This window comes from Pinus tabuliformis, chromosome 4_2 (genome assembly GCF_031772625.1).
Source record: "Pinus tabuliformis cultivar Carrire ecotype Pingquan chromosome 4_2, CPIR1, whole genome shotgun sequence".
Lineage (NCBI taxonomy): Eukaryota > Viridiplantae > Streptophyta > Pinopsida > Pinales > Pinaceae > Pinus > Pinus tabuliformis.
The window spans coordinates 761,465,443-761,478,589 of NC_142304.1; positions in this window are offsets into that span (position 1 = coordinate 761,465,443).

Consider the following 13,147-nt stretch of genomic DNA (forward strand, 5'->3'; position numbering starts at 1 on the left):
GACTAAATGTATCAAAAATTCAGTTGGACCCAGGGGCAAGATCCCTGAAGTGTTGGCATGGTTCTCAGGGGTCTTGTAGCTGATGTGGAAGGTCTGTGTGTTATGTTTCCATCGATTCCACTTCCTTATGGTCACATAGGAGGTCGAATCCAACCATAGTAGCCTCTCGTCGCATGTTTACCCCAGTTGGATAGTTACTTGGGTAGATGTGGGAGGAGGGTCTTACATAGTGGTATCAGAGCATGCATGTCAATCACATGTGTGTCTCTTAAACTTGCATTCTATGTGCTTGTTGCATTTCATAATGTTGATCATGGTTGTAGTGGTGTTTTCATGTAGAACTGGATGTTGATTTTGTGGAGTGCATTGTCATGAGTATATGACTGGTTACATATTTTTATATGTCTCCTACATGTTGTTGTATGTCGCTTGATTACATCCTTGTATGTTAGGTTGCATTTTTGTATGTTTGATTACATGTATCAGTATTGTAGGTTGGTTACAAGAATTGATCAGTTATGCTCGATTACATGCATTCATGCATGTGTGTATTTGACTATGCATTTCTTATGCATGTTGATAGTCGCATGTGGCAATGTGTACAATGGAGTAATGGTTCTTGTCATGCATGAGGTCATAGCATGCATTGTTGACATGGCCATGCATTGATGAATGGACCCTAGCTAGAACGATGCGTATGTGTTGATGCACTTACTTGTTATATATCTATATCCTATTATGTTTATGTTATACATGTATCATGCTAATTTTTTGATCTTGCAGAGAAGGTATCCTCCCCGAGCTATATTAAGGTACATTGATTTATTGTGTTTTGGTTTAGCTGACTAGTATGCCTTGCAAGAAGGAGATCAAATGGCTAGCAAGATGGTAGACTACATAGAATCTCCCTATGAATAAGATGAGCAGCGTGGTGTGGGGCACTCTTTTGACTTGGCAGACACATTGAGAAGCTTGAAGGAAGAGATAAAGATTTGTAAGGAAAATAATGACAGGATCATACAGGTGCAAGAGAAACAAGTAAATGCTAATGCTATACTTCTTCAGAGTTTGTCATTATTGCAATGAAAAGGGCCCATGAGGATAGAAATAATGGGGCAAATGGCAATAGGTCTCATGGTGGTCAGAGATGACATTATTTTAGAGACAACAGGTTGTTGGATACTCCGGATAGGATAGGTGATGGATACAGGTGCTACTCTAGTTCTGGTTCTGATAGACATCATGATCATCGTCGTTATCATCCTTACATGAGGAATGATAGGGGATACTTACCAGATGAGTTTAAGAAAGAAAAGCCAACTATTTTTGATGGAGATGTGAAGAATCTGGAAGATGCGGAGGCTTGGATACTTGGGATGAGAAAATTATTTGAGTTGCATAATTACACAAATAACATTAAGGCTAGAGTAGCGATCTTCAGCTTGAAAGGTAAAGTAGGAATTTTGTGGGAAGACATGAAGCAGGTCAGAGACATCATGATAGATGACTTGAGTTGGCGAGAGTTCAAGAGGATTTTCAGGAATAAGTACTTGTCAGAAAGGTACTACGACAGTAAGGCTAAATAATTCTATGAGCTAAATATGGGATCAATGACAGATGAAGAATACATGACCAAGTTTCTGTAGCTATTGAGGTATGTACCGTGTCTTACAGATGAGAAGGATAAAATTCAGTGATTTTTTAGTGGATCGCCATTAATATTTAGAGATCGAATTAAGTATGATGAGCCTCAGTCACTTGAGGAAGTCATTGGAAATCTGAAGCATTGCTATGAACAATCAAAATGTAAGAATGAATCTTAGCAAGGATGGAAGCGAAAAGACTAGGTAAAGGTAAATGGAAGCCTAAGAGGACAAGGCCTCAACATGCAGATGAGAAAGGAAGTGTGGCACCACAAAAGAGGTTTAATGCAGCTAGACAGGGACATGGGTCACAACAACATCATAGAGCTGATGGTACTAGTCGTTTTGACTGTTGGAAATGTGGCAAGGAGCACCATAAGAGAGATTGTCCACAGAATCAGCGTGGTAGGCATCAGATATATAGTGCATAGGAGGCGCAGACTGTTGGGGATGTGGGGTAGATCATTCCTCGTATTTATGCAGCATTGGATAACAAACATGTAGACCATCAAGAATCTGTCATTGAGATGGATGGTAAGCTTTGTGATCAAGTTATTTGTATTTTGAATGACCCTGGATTTAATTATAACTATGTTAGTCTTGACTTGGTGGATAAGTGTGGTTTGAGTAAGGAATTGCATGCAAAGTCTTGGTTAGTGCAGTTGGATACAGGTACAAAGAAGCGAGTTCATCATTGGGTAAGAGCTTGTGCATTTGATTTAAATGGTATGCCTACTGCAACACATCTAAATGTATTACTGTTGGGATCATATAGTATGTTGTTGGGCATGGATTGGTTGTATCTTCATAGAACCAAGGTGGAATGTTATGACAAAGCCATTGAGTGTGTTGATGATAATGGGGAACCAAGAGTCTTACAAGGAAAGAAGAAATCCACATCAGTTAGGATGGTGACAACTATGCAAGAAAAGCATAGTCACAAGAAAGGGTGTAAGCTATTCATAGTGTACATTTCTAGTGATAATGATAAGGAGGTTGAGGATGCAGATGAGTTGAGCAGGTACCCCGTTTTGTAGAAATTTTAGGATGTATTTCCTGAGGAAATTATAGACTTTCCACCTCACAGGGAGGTAGAATTTTATATTGAGTTAGTGCAAGGGAAACTCCAGCATCAAAAGCACCTTACAGGATGAGCACACCTGAGTTGGTTCAATTAAAGCTATAATTGAAGGAAATGTTGAAAAAGGTATACATTAGGCCAAGTGTATCACCTTGGGGCACACCGGTATTGTGTGTGAAGAAGAAAGATGGAACTATTAGATTATGCATTGACTAAAGGAAGTTGAACAAAGTGACCATCAAGAAAATGTACCCTTTACCGAGGATTGATGACTTGTTCGATCAGTTGAAGGGAGCAACAATGTTCTCGAAGATTGATTTGAGATCCAGATACCATTAGGTATGCATCAAAGAGGAGGACATTTACAAGACAAATTTCCGGACTAGGTATGGGCATTATGAGTTTGTTTTATTTCCATTCGGTTTGACTAATGCTCCAACTACATTTATGTGCTTGATGAATAGTGTGTTGCATCTGTATTTGGATAAGTTTGTTATTGTGTTCATTGATGATATACTGGTATATTCTAAAAATGAGGAAGAGCATGTTGAGCATTTAGCAGTAGTGTTGAGGTTGTTGAGGGAGCATCAATTGTATGCTAAGCTCAGCAAGTGTAGTTTCTTTCAGACTGAGATACACTACTTAGGGAATGTTGTCTCCAAGGAGGGAATTATAGTAGATCCAAAAAAGATAAGGGCCATCATGGAGTGGGTATCTCCTAAGAATGTGGATGAGGTGAGATCTTTCATGGGGTTGGCAGGCTACTATAGGAGGTTCATCAGGAACTTCTCACGGATCACTTATCCTATCACATCATTGTAGAGGAAAGGTAAGAAGTTTGAATAGACAAAGGAGTGTGAGGCTAGTTTTGAGCAACTTAAGCAGTTGTTGACACATGCACTAGTGGTATAGATTGCAGATCCGAACAAAGAGTTTATAGTATGCACAGATGTTTGCAAGAGAGAACTTGGTGGAGTCATTATGCAGGATGGATAGGTGGTATGCTATGAATCACAGAAACTAAACAAGTACGAGAAGAACTACCCAACACATGATCTTGAGTTAGCAGCGATCATACATGCATTGAAGATGTGGAGGCACTATCTTCTTGGCAGGAGGTTTGTATTGATGAGTGATCATATTGGGTTGAGGTATTTGTTTGACTAGCTAAATCTGAATGTTAAGAAGGCTAGATGGTTGGCCACAATCAGTTAGTTTTATTTTGAAATCAGGTACATCAAAGGTAAAGAGAATAGGGTGGTAGATGCTCTCAGTAGGCAGGTACATGTAAATCACTTTGCAGTTATGAGCTCCTATGGGACAAACTTATAGGATAGGATCTTGCAGGCAGGTCAGCAGGATGCTAGGTACATGGAGATTGTGCACAGGTTATAATAGAGTATAGGTACAACTGCATATGGTGATTCAAGTACATGTACATGTGGAATTATAGGTACATGTACAGGTGGAAGTACAGGTACATGTATAGGTGTAGGTGCACAAGCTATGGATTATTGTCTTACAATAGATGGATTCATCAGATTCAGAGACAAGATATATGTGCCAGATAATAGTGAGCTCAATAAGGTTCTCTTGAGATATTTTCATGCAAAACCATATTCAGGTCACTCAGGTTATCAAAAGACATTGATAGCAGTGAATAAATTTTAATATTGGCCGAATCTAAAGAGGTATGTAGCAGAGTTTATGGCTATATGTTTTGATTTTCAGCGTGTGAAGGAAGAGTGTAAACATCCAGGTGGAATGCTACAGTTGATTATGATTCCAGAGTGGAAAGGGAGGTCATTTTCGTGGACTTCATAAAATTTTTTCCGAAGATAGTGAGACAACATGATTCCACCATGGTTATTGTGGACAGGTTGACAAAGGTTGCACACTTCATTCCAGTGAAGTCTACATTCTCGACTAGCAATGTAGCACAAGTATTCATCAGATATGTGGTCAGATTGCATGCTGTTTTGAAGAAGATTGTGTCAGACATGGATGAAAATTTCACTTCCAAGTTTTGGAAGGAGTTGTTTGCATGTTTTGGCACAAAGTTGGCCTTCAGTACAACTTATCATCCACAAACAGACGGATAGACAGAGAGGGTCACAAGATATTGGAGGACATGTTGAGGATGTTTGTGATGCATCGGAAACGGAAGCGGGAGGAGTATCTTCCATTGGTTGAATTTTCATACAATAATGGGTATCAAGAGTCCTTGAGGACGAGTCCATTTGGGGCATTGTATAGGCAGAGTTGCAATACTCCTATCAGTTGGAGTGATCCGATTAACAGGGTGTTGATTGGACAAGACATGTTGGTAGACATGGAACATGAAATGCAGGTGATCAAGAAGAACCTAAAGGCAACACAAGATAGGAAGAAAATATATGCAGATCAGAACAAGTTGTTCAAGGAGTTCTAGGTTGGGGACCAAGTGTACTTGCACATCAAACCGAAGAAGAGATCCTTATGGATTGGATCAGGTGCCAAGCTGGCACCATGATTTTGTGGATCCTTCAGTATCACTGAGAGGATTGGTCCAGTAGCCTATCGACTTGCACTACCTCTGATAGTGAAAGTCCATGATGTTTTCCATGTATCTTTGCTTAAGAAGTATGTTAAGGATGCTGATCATGTGATTGACTGGTTTGTATTGTAGGTGGAACCAGATGGATAATTCCAGCCTGAGCCTCAGTGTATATTGTAGAAAAAGGTGCTCATGCTTTAGAATTGAGAAATTGAGAAAGTTAAGGTGTAGTGGAAGCACTTTGGGCTTGATGAAGCTACATGGGAGATGGCAGATCAAATGCAGGCTATGTATCCTTCTTTGTTCGTCGGTTGAGGCAAAGCAATTTTGGTATGGTGTTTTGGTATATGTCTTGGTATATGGTTTGGTATATGTTTTTGTGATGTTTCTATATGTACATATGTATATGGATGTAAATACTACCATGAGATAAGTTATAAATATCCAATAAGTGGTATGGGTGTCATGTTATTATGTTGTTATGTTGGTTTTCTTTTCAGTAGGGTGATCATTGTAAATACTGCATCGAGATATGTTATAAATCTCCATGGGTAGTATGTTTGTTTTTCAATGGTTTTGCTGAGGTATAGGTTTGGTTGAACACCTAGGATGGTGTCCCCCAAGGGGGAGGGTTCTGTAATAGCCTTGGTGAAAATTCCATGTAATAAAAGTTAGAAAATAATAACACAGTTGATGGGACACTTATTCCAAGCTGAATGTTGGGCAAGACATTCTAGAGTGTGTTCATTTGGTTGTTTATGGCTAAGGCCTTGGAAAGGAAAAATGGAATTTTTGGCACATTTATCTATGAAAATAATGGAAATTAGGAGAAAAAGGAGGTGAAAGTTCACAGGTTGCATGTGAGGAGGAAAATGAAGAAAATAGAGGCCTCATTTATACAAAGGCTTATGAGGATTAGTTGGTAACCTTTTGTCAGTTTAGTTTTGGAGCTCTCTCATTATTCTCTCTCTCTCTCTCACTATTGGACACTTAGAGTTTTCTTGGAGAAAGAAAGGAAAAGAAGGCAAGAGGAAGCAAAGATCAAGCAAGGAAAGGAAGGATCTAGCAGCTACAACATGATTCTTTGTAGGTATCGATTTGCATGTGTATTTTCCTTGTTATATTTTTCATGCATGGTATTTCATGTAGTTAAATTGTTGTTATGGCATGGGTTTTTCTAGGTGTAACAATGTTTTTAGCCTAGCCTTGCCATTTCCAGATAGCCATCGTGTGATAGGGTTCTCATGTTTTGGTTGAGATGAATTTCCAGATGGATTCAAAGCTGAGTGAGGTGGATCTCCAAATGATAGAGCACATGGCCTAGTGGTTCCCGAATCACATTATGGATCACGGTAAAGCCAATAGTCTAGTGACCCATGAGCCAGATTGTGGGTTGCGGTAAAGCCAAGATTGTGTTGCCTCGGTGGGCCTAGGAATCCTTGTTGGCGAATGGAAGGATATATGGTAAAGCCAAGAGGTGGTTTTCTCTTTGTTGGACCTATCAATCCTGGGTTTTGGATATGCAGTAAAGCCTGGGGAGTGGGTCTCGGTTTAGGGCCTAGTGATCCGGGTTTAGATTACTGTAAAGCATGAGATACTAGGAGGCATGAAATTCCTCACGGTGTAGGTGGAGAAATCCGGTGGCATCCATGATTGTTTGGACTAGTGATCAGGTGGATAACATGGAAAATCCTATTGTGATGTCTTAATTGTGTTGGCCTAGTGATCCGAGATAGATTACGGTAAAGCCTGGTTTCTACTGATGAGGGTGAGGTGGTTTACCCTCAGTATGCCATGGTTGGTTCTTTTGGTTTGAGTCCCACATTTGTGCTTGGAATATGGAACGGGGGTGAATGGATGAATAGAAATTTGGAACGTGGAAGTCCCATCCTGGTTTGGATTTTGCATCATGAATGAAATTTTGTTTCTCCTTGTATTTCTATGAGCATTTTGATGGATTATATATGGTCTATATGGCCGTAATTTCATGAGTATTTTTGTTGTTACTATGCTGGTAATATTTATGTATGTTTTATGACAACAACTATGTACGGATCTGAGTATTTTTTTACTTGTAAATGAATGGATGATGTATCTATGACCTAATAGATGATAATGCAACAAATGACATGAGGGAACAATGGTTCTTAGCGATTCTCAAATAAGTATGAGATCTCTATGCTTAATTACGTTGATTACACCTGTAGATTACATGTTTGTGATATGTTTGATGAAATTCCTGTCATGGCTAGTACGAGTTTGATTGAGGACTTGTTTAATTATTTGTTCTAGCATCATTGTTTCCCTATTATTTTATGATTATGAAGATGTCATGAAATTTTGGGTAGTGACTTGGGCTCTGGCCCTAAAAAATGGCTTAATCTCAGGGGACACTTGCATAACACTAACAAAAAGAGTCTCTGGATGCTAGTAGGCAAGCCCATGAGAGCGACTAGAGGTCCTTGGACGCTATCTTCCTATAGCATGAGAACGATTGGGGGCTAAGTTGATCAAAACTTTTGTGGGACCTAGCGGCCAGTTACTTGAAGTGTTGACATGGTTCTCAGGGGTCTTGTAGCTGATGTGGAAGTTCTGTGTGTTATGTTTTCGTCGATTCCACTTCCTTAAGGTGACATAGGAGGTCGAATCCAACCATAGTAGCCTCTCGTCGCAAGTTTACCCCGGTTGGCTGATTAATTGGGTAGATATGGAAGGAGGGTGTTACATAATGGGTGTACTTACCTTCCCTCAGAATGACAATTGTGTGAAGGAATGTAAATTTTGATGTAGAGAAAGCAATGAGATGTTATCTTGAGAGGGAGCTTCAAATCCCACCAGAATAGGAGCTTTTAGCTTCAAAGGAGGAGCCTTAGGAAGTTGTCGAGCATCCACAAATGGAGGATCAAAGAGGAGGCAAAGTGGAGACATTCAATCAAGTAGAACCATCCAAAGAAGGTAGAAAGAGAACCAGGGAAGCTTATAGATTGGTACAGGATGCAAGGGAGAATGTGGGAGCTCCTTCAAATTTGCTTAGGCAAAGGAGGTCACTTGAGATTTTCACTGGGTACATGGATCTAATGAATGAGATTGTAGAGACTGAGCCATCCTCTTTTCAGGAAGAAATTGAGCAACCATTTTGGGTTGATGCAATGGTGGAAGAATATGAATCCATATTGAGGAAAAATGTTTGGAAGGTGGTCTGAAGAATGACAGATAAATCAATTGTGGGTCCAAAATGGATCTTCAATTTTAAGCATGCAACAGATGGAAGCATAGAGACGTATAAAGCTATATCTGTGGCCAAAGGATTCCATCAAGTTGAGGGAATTGACTATGAGGAAACCTTTACTCCTGTAGCAAGGTATTCATCCATTGTATCAATTCTTGCAATGGTTGTGTAGATAGCGTGGAACATCCACTATATGGATGTAAAAAAATCATTTCTCAATGGTGTTATCAAGGAGGAAGTATGCATCGAGAAACCATAAGGTTTTGAGACATTTAATCAAGAGTATCATGTGTGCAAACTCAGGTGAGCATTGCATTGTCTCAAATAGGCACCCTGAGCTTGGTACACTCGAATCAATAGTTATCTCACTGGATTGGGCTTCACCAAAAGTGAAGCGGATGCATACCTCTATCACATTTTGGTAGAAGTTAAATTTCTTATAATTGTTTTATATGTGGATGATTTAATATTGACAGGTGATGTGCTCTTGCAAGGAGGACCTTATAAGGGAATTTGTGATGAAAGACATGGATCTCATGCACTACTTCCTCAAGCTGGAAGTATGGCAAGGTGATGGGGAATTTTTTCTGTCTCATGGAAAGTATGCCACCGAGATACTCCAGAGATTTTGAATGGAGAGTTATAAACCCATGGAGATACCTCTAGCGACCAACTAGATGAAGGAGAATCCCACTTTAGGTGAAGAGGTTGATGCTACCATTTACCGACAAATAGAGGGTTCATTGATGTATCTTGTGAACATATGACCAAATATGTGCTATTCACTCAACCAATTGAGCCAAGCTATTCTTAGGCCGACCAAATTGTATTGGAAGGTAGCTAAGCATGTTTTATGGTACCTCAGAGGCACTACCCAACATGGAATATGGTATAGATGGACAAAGGGAGTGAAGTTGTGTGGCTTCGTAGATATATTAGACAGGGAGTCCATCCGACTAAAAGAGTACATCATGTGCAATTTTCAGTGTTGGGTCTGCAACAATTTTCGAGTAAAGTAGGAAGCAAAGTTCTGTGGCACTCATCTCAGCAGAAGCTGAATATATGGCTTCAATTCAAGTAGCATGTGAGGAAATTTGGATGAGAAAGATACTTGTAGGACTACTTGGTTAGGAGATGGATCCAATTGTGATATATTGTGATAATCAGAGTTTCATAAAGCTCTCTAAGAATCCAATATTTCAAAGTGGATCCAAGAATATAGATATCTGGTATAATCATTTATGGGACTGTGTGTAGGAGAGGATAATATTGCTACGATTCATTCTGACTGAGGAACAAGATGCTGACATCTTAACAAAGGATTTATCAAGAGGGAAGTTCGAATTCCATAGGTGCAGGATAGATGTGGTTGATAATCCCTTTCTTGCTAAGAGGGAGTGTTGAGAAGTGTAGCAAGAAAGGCTCAATTTGACTTAGCCTTGGTAAAATTTAGAAAAAATCAAAATTTCCACATCAGTAGACAACTTGGAGGCAACTGACTAAGGTGATATGGCCCTTATCACTCAGTTAGCTCAATAAATTCGAGTTAGTGGGCTTGGAGTTTAGTTCTCATGTGTTGATTGCTAATTTTTAGCAATCCAGTTCAGTTATTTCTAGTTGTACTCAGTTAAACTAGTTCTAACAATTAATAGAACTAGTTGGAGGTTAGTTGTGCAGTGGGACAACAATCTAACTTAGAGATCATCCAGTTAACTAATCAATCAACCAAAAATAACTCATGCATGCAAGTAATTCAAATTGCTCAACTGTGGTGGAGATTCCAAGGTAATATAACATCAGTTGTAGACTAGTTTTGAGTGTACAGGTGTTGCATGCAATCAATGATCAATCCTTGGGAATTGTGCAATCATTTTGGAAGAAATTCCTAAAGAATAGGGGCCAATTTCCTCAGTATTTTCACAAGGAAATAAGGTCTCAGGTGGGGGAAGAAATTGAATAAGTCTGGGCCAGAGCTTCTCATTGAGTAGAGAGAATAGTTATTCTTTTGCAGGCTGAGCTTCGAGTTGGAGCCAGAAATTGTCATAGATTATCTATTCATATGATTAATGCAAACAAGCTTAAGGGGTTTTTACTAGTTGGTTTCCCATAGATACATCTGTGTACTTCTGTATGTGATTGATGCATGTTTGCGAATGTTTTTGTAAATTATGAATTAATTTCCACAGATCAGTAGATTAGAATTGTATCTCTTGATTTAGATTAAATTTCTTAAGAAGTTGCATTTCTATCACCATTTTTCTACACCATGTACATTGAATACTATCATATTCAATCCCATAGTATCATCAGTTGAGCTCTTCATAATCCATTTGTATTTGTTGACCTTCCATTTTTTTCATGTGAGGTCATTAAGAAAACATCTATTTACCCAAAAAAAACTTGTGGGTAACAGGTGCTACATACTTGAAGATGAATATGGGCCAAATATTTCACAAATTTAGTAACTTTCTTTCAGGTGTTGAGTTGTTGTTGTGAAGTAGGAGCAAGTAAGGTGCATGGGAACTCAAAAGGGGAAATTATTTAGTACACATAACATCCTTCAAAAGGAGAATATCCTATTATGAAGTACACTATGTGGTTTAATGTTTCACTGTATCTAATTTAGATGTTCTGTAAGAGAATTTAGCATAAGAAAATAAAACCATATTGGAAGAGAATTATAATAACTATACTAATAGGGTTTAAAGATGAACACATTTGGTATTTTCATTATTGACTCATACATGGCTAGGGTTTCATCTAAGGAAACCCAGCCATGATGAAAAACAAAATCATACTCCAAAGAAAGACTTATAAACAAAAAAGGTAGAATCTATATATGTATCTAGAATCAAAATATGAAGGGGGTTCTTCTAGGAATTGGAAGAATTTATAGCCGAACGAACCGTGGAAGGAAAATCCAACTGTCGTAGCACAAAAGTCAAGAATATTGATATAAATAACTTTAAAATAAAGAATTGCAGCTTAAAAGCCGAGCTAGGTATGTGTGGAAGAGATATAAGTTAAGGTTTAGATGTATTACCTAAATAAACAGTGAATTGTAACTGCAAAGTTGCCCTAAACTTCTAATTCATGGAAAATATCAAATGGTGAAGACTTTAGATGAATTCGTCGCCAAAACTTAATAATTACCCAACTAAATTATTTCCTGAAATTCAAAAGAAATATTAGCCATAATATTGTTCAAGGAAAGGGATTGAAAAAATAATTATGAACAATATCATGGCCTAATTTAGAGTAGATAACCCTATGTAAAATAATAAATTTTACCTTTGAAGGAAACCTTGGTTGTTAAAGAATAAATTCTGGGTACGAGTACTAGGAGTTGAAAACACTCGAATCAGAATATTATAACCTGAATCAATTTCAAAGTAAAAGAAATCAATTGTTAATGGATGGAACAAATTCGGGTCTGAGAGCTTGCAGAGCTCTATCCAAAAACCCTCTAAATGAAAGAATGAATTGACGAGAATAATGGCCAAAAGTAGACATTGTAATCTCGAAACAACCCTAACCATTGTAAACTATTGATCTTCCAAGGATAGATGTTAGTTGTTGATCCTAGGGTTGGGAGATATTACATTACCAAACAACACATGGAGGTGAATGAATATGTGGAAGGTATGTGAATAAACTAGATAATACTTAAACAAATATACCACATGGAATTGGTGAATAAGGTTTATAACATATAATATCAAACATTGAAATATTGTAGTTACATAATGATCTAGGTGGATGTTGGTGGCCACCCACCTACCTCACTTGGACCCCCACAATTGTTTCTTTCAGCTTTTCAGTTTCCTTAATTGTAGCACAATTTACTATTTTTAGTAGTTTTTCGGGTCCTGAACTTCCGAAGTTGTTTTGAGGCCCTAAACCACGTTTTTTGGGAAATTTGTGAGCAATCTGGGTCCATGGATTGTTGTTTCTCTTCCCAAAGTTGTAGTGCTCAGATAGATCTTTCTAACGAGCTATTGTATGCATCAAACAGAGATTGTATGCCAAAGTTACGACCGCGGGAAGTTGATGTACCAATTTACCCAAACGGGGCACACAGTTTGGCGTTTCATCTTCTAGGGTTAGGTTTTTGGATGTTTAGGGTTTTCCATTGTTTCTCAACAATAAATAGGCCTTCGAGCCTCATTGTAACAGAGTTCAGAGGAATGTAGCCGCCACATCTCTTCTTAGAGATAAGCTACCATCGCCCTAGCCGGTTTATTTCGATTTCTGTTTGTAAGTATATTTCAGTATTTTACATTAATGAAATGAAGTATTATTTCCACTGCATCTCTGTATTTATGGTTATCCCCGTAATTTGTTGTGTTCCTATTTAAATCTAGATTAGTGGTATCAGAGCGATTTGTTTTTTTCTTTGTTTTTCTTTGCATGTCCCCAACAAAGTCGGGATATAAGGATTTAGGGCTTGAATTGGTCGAATTTTTGCAAGACCAGCCTCGCAAACCCCAATGGCCTCCCATGGTAGATGAAAAGAAAGAAGAGGGGTAGGAGATCCTATCAAAATCTTGCTCGAAGAAGCCCTCGGGCGACAAAGGAACACAATGATGGACAAATTTTCCCAGATTCTTTAGCGGTTACCCAAAGGCGACACATCAGCTTCCAATAGCTACTCTGGA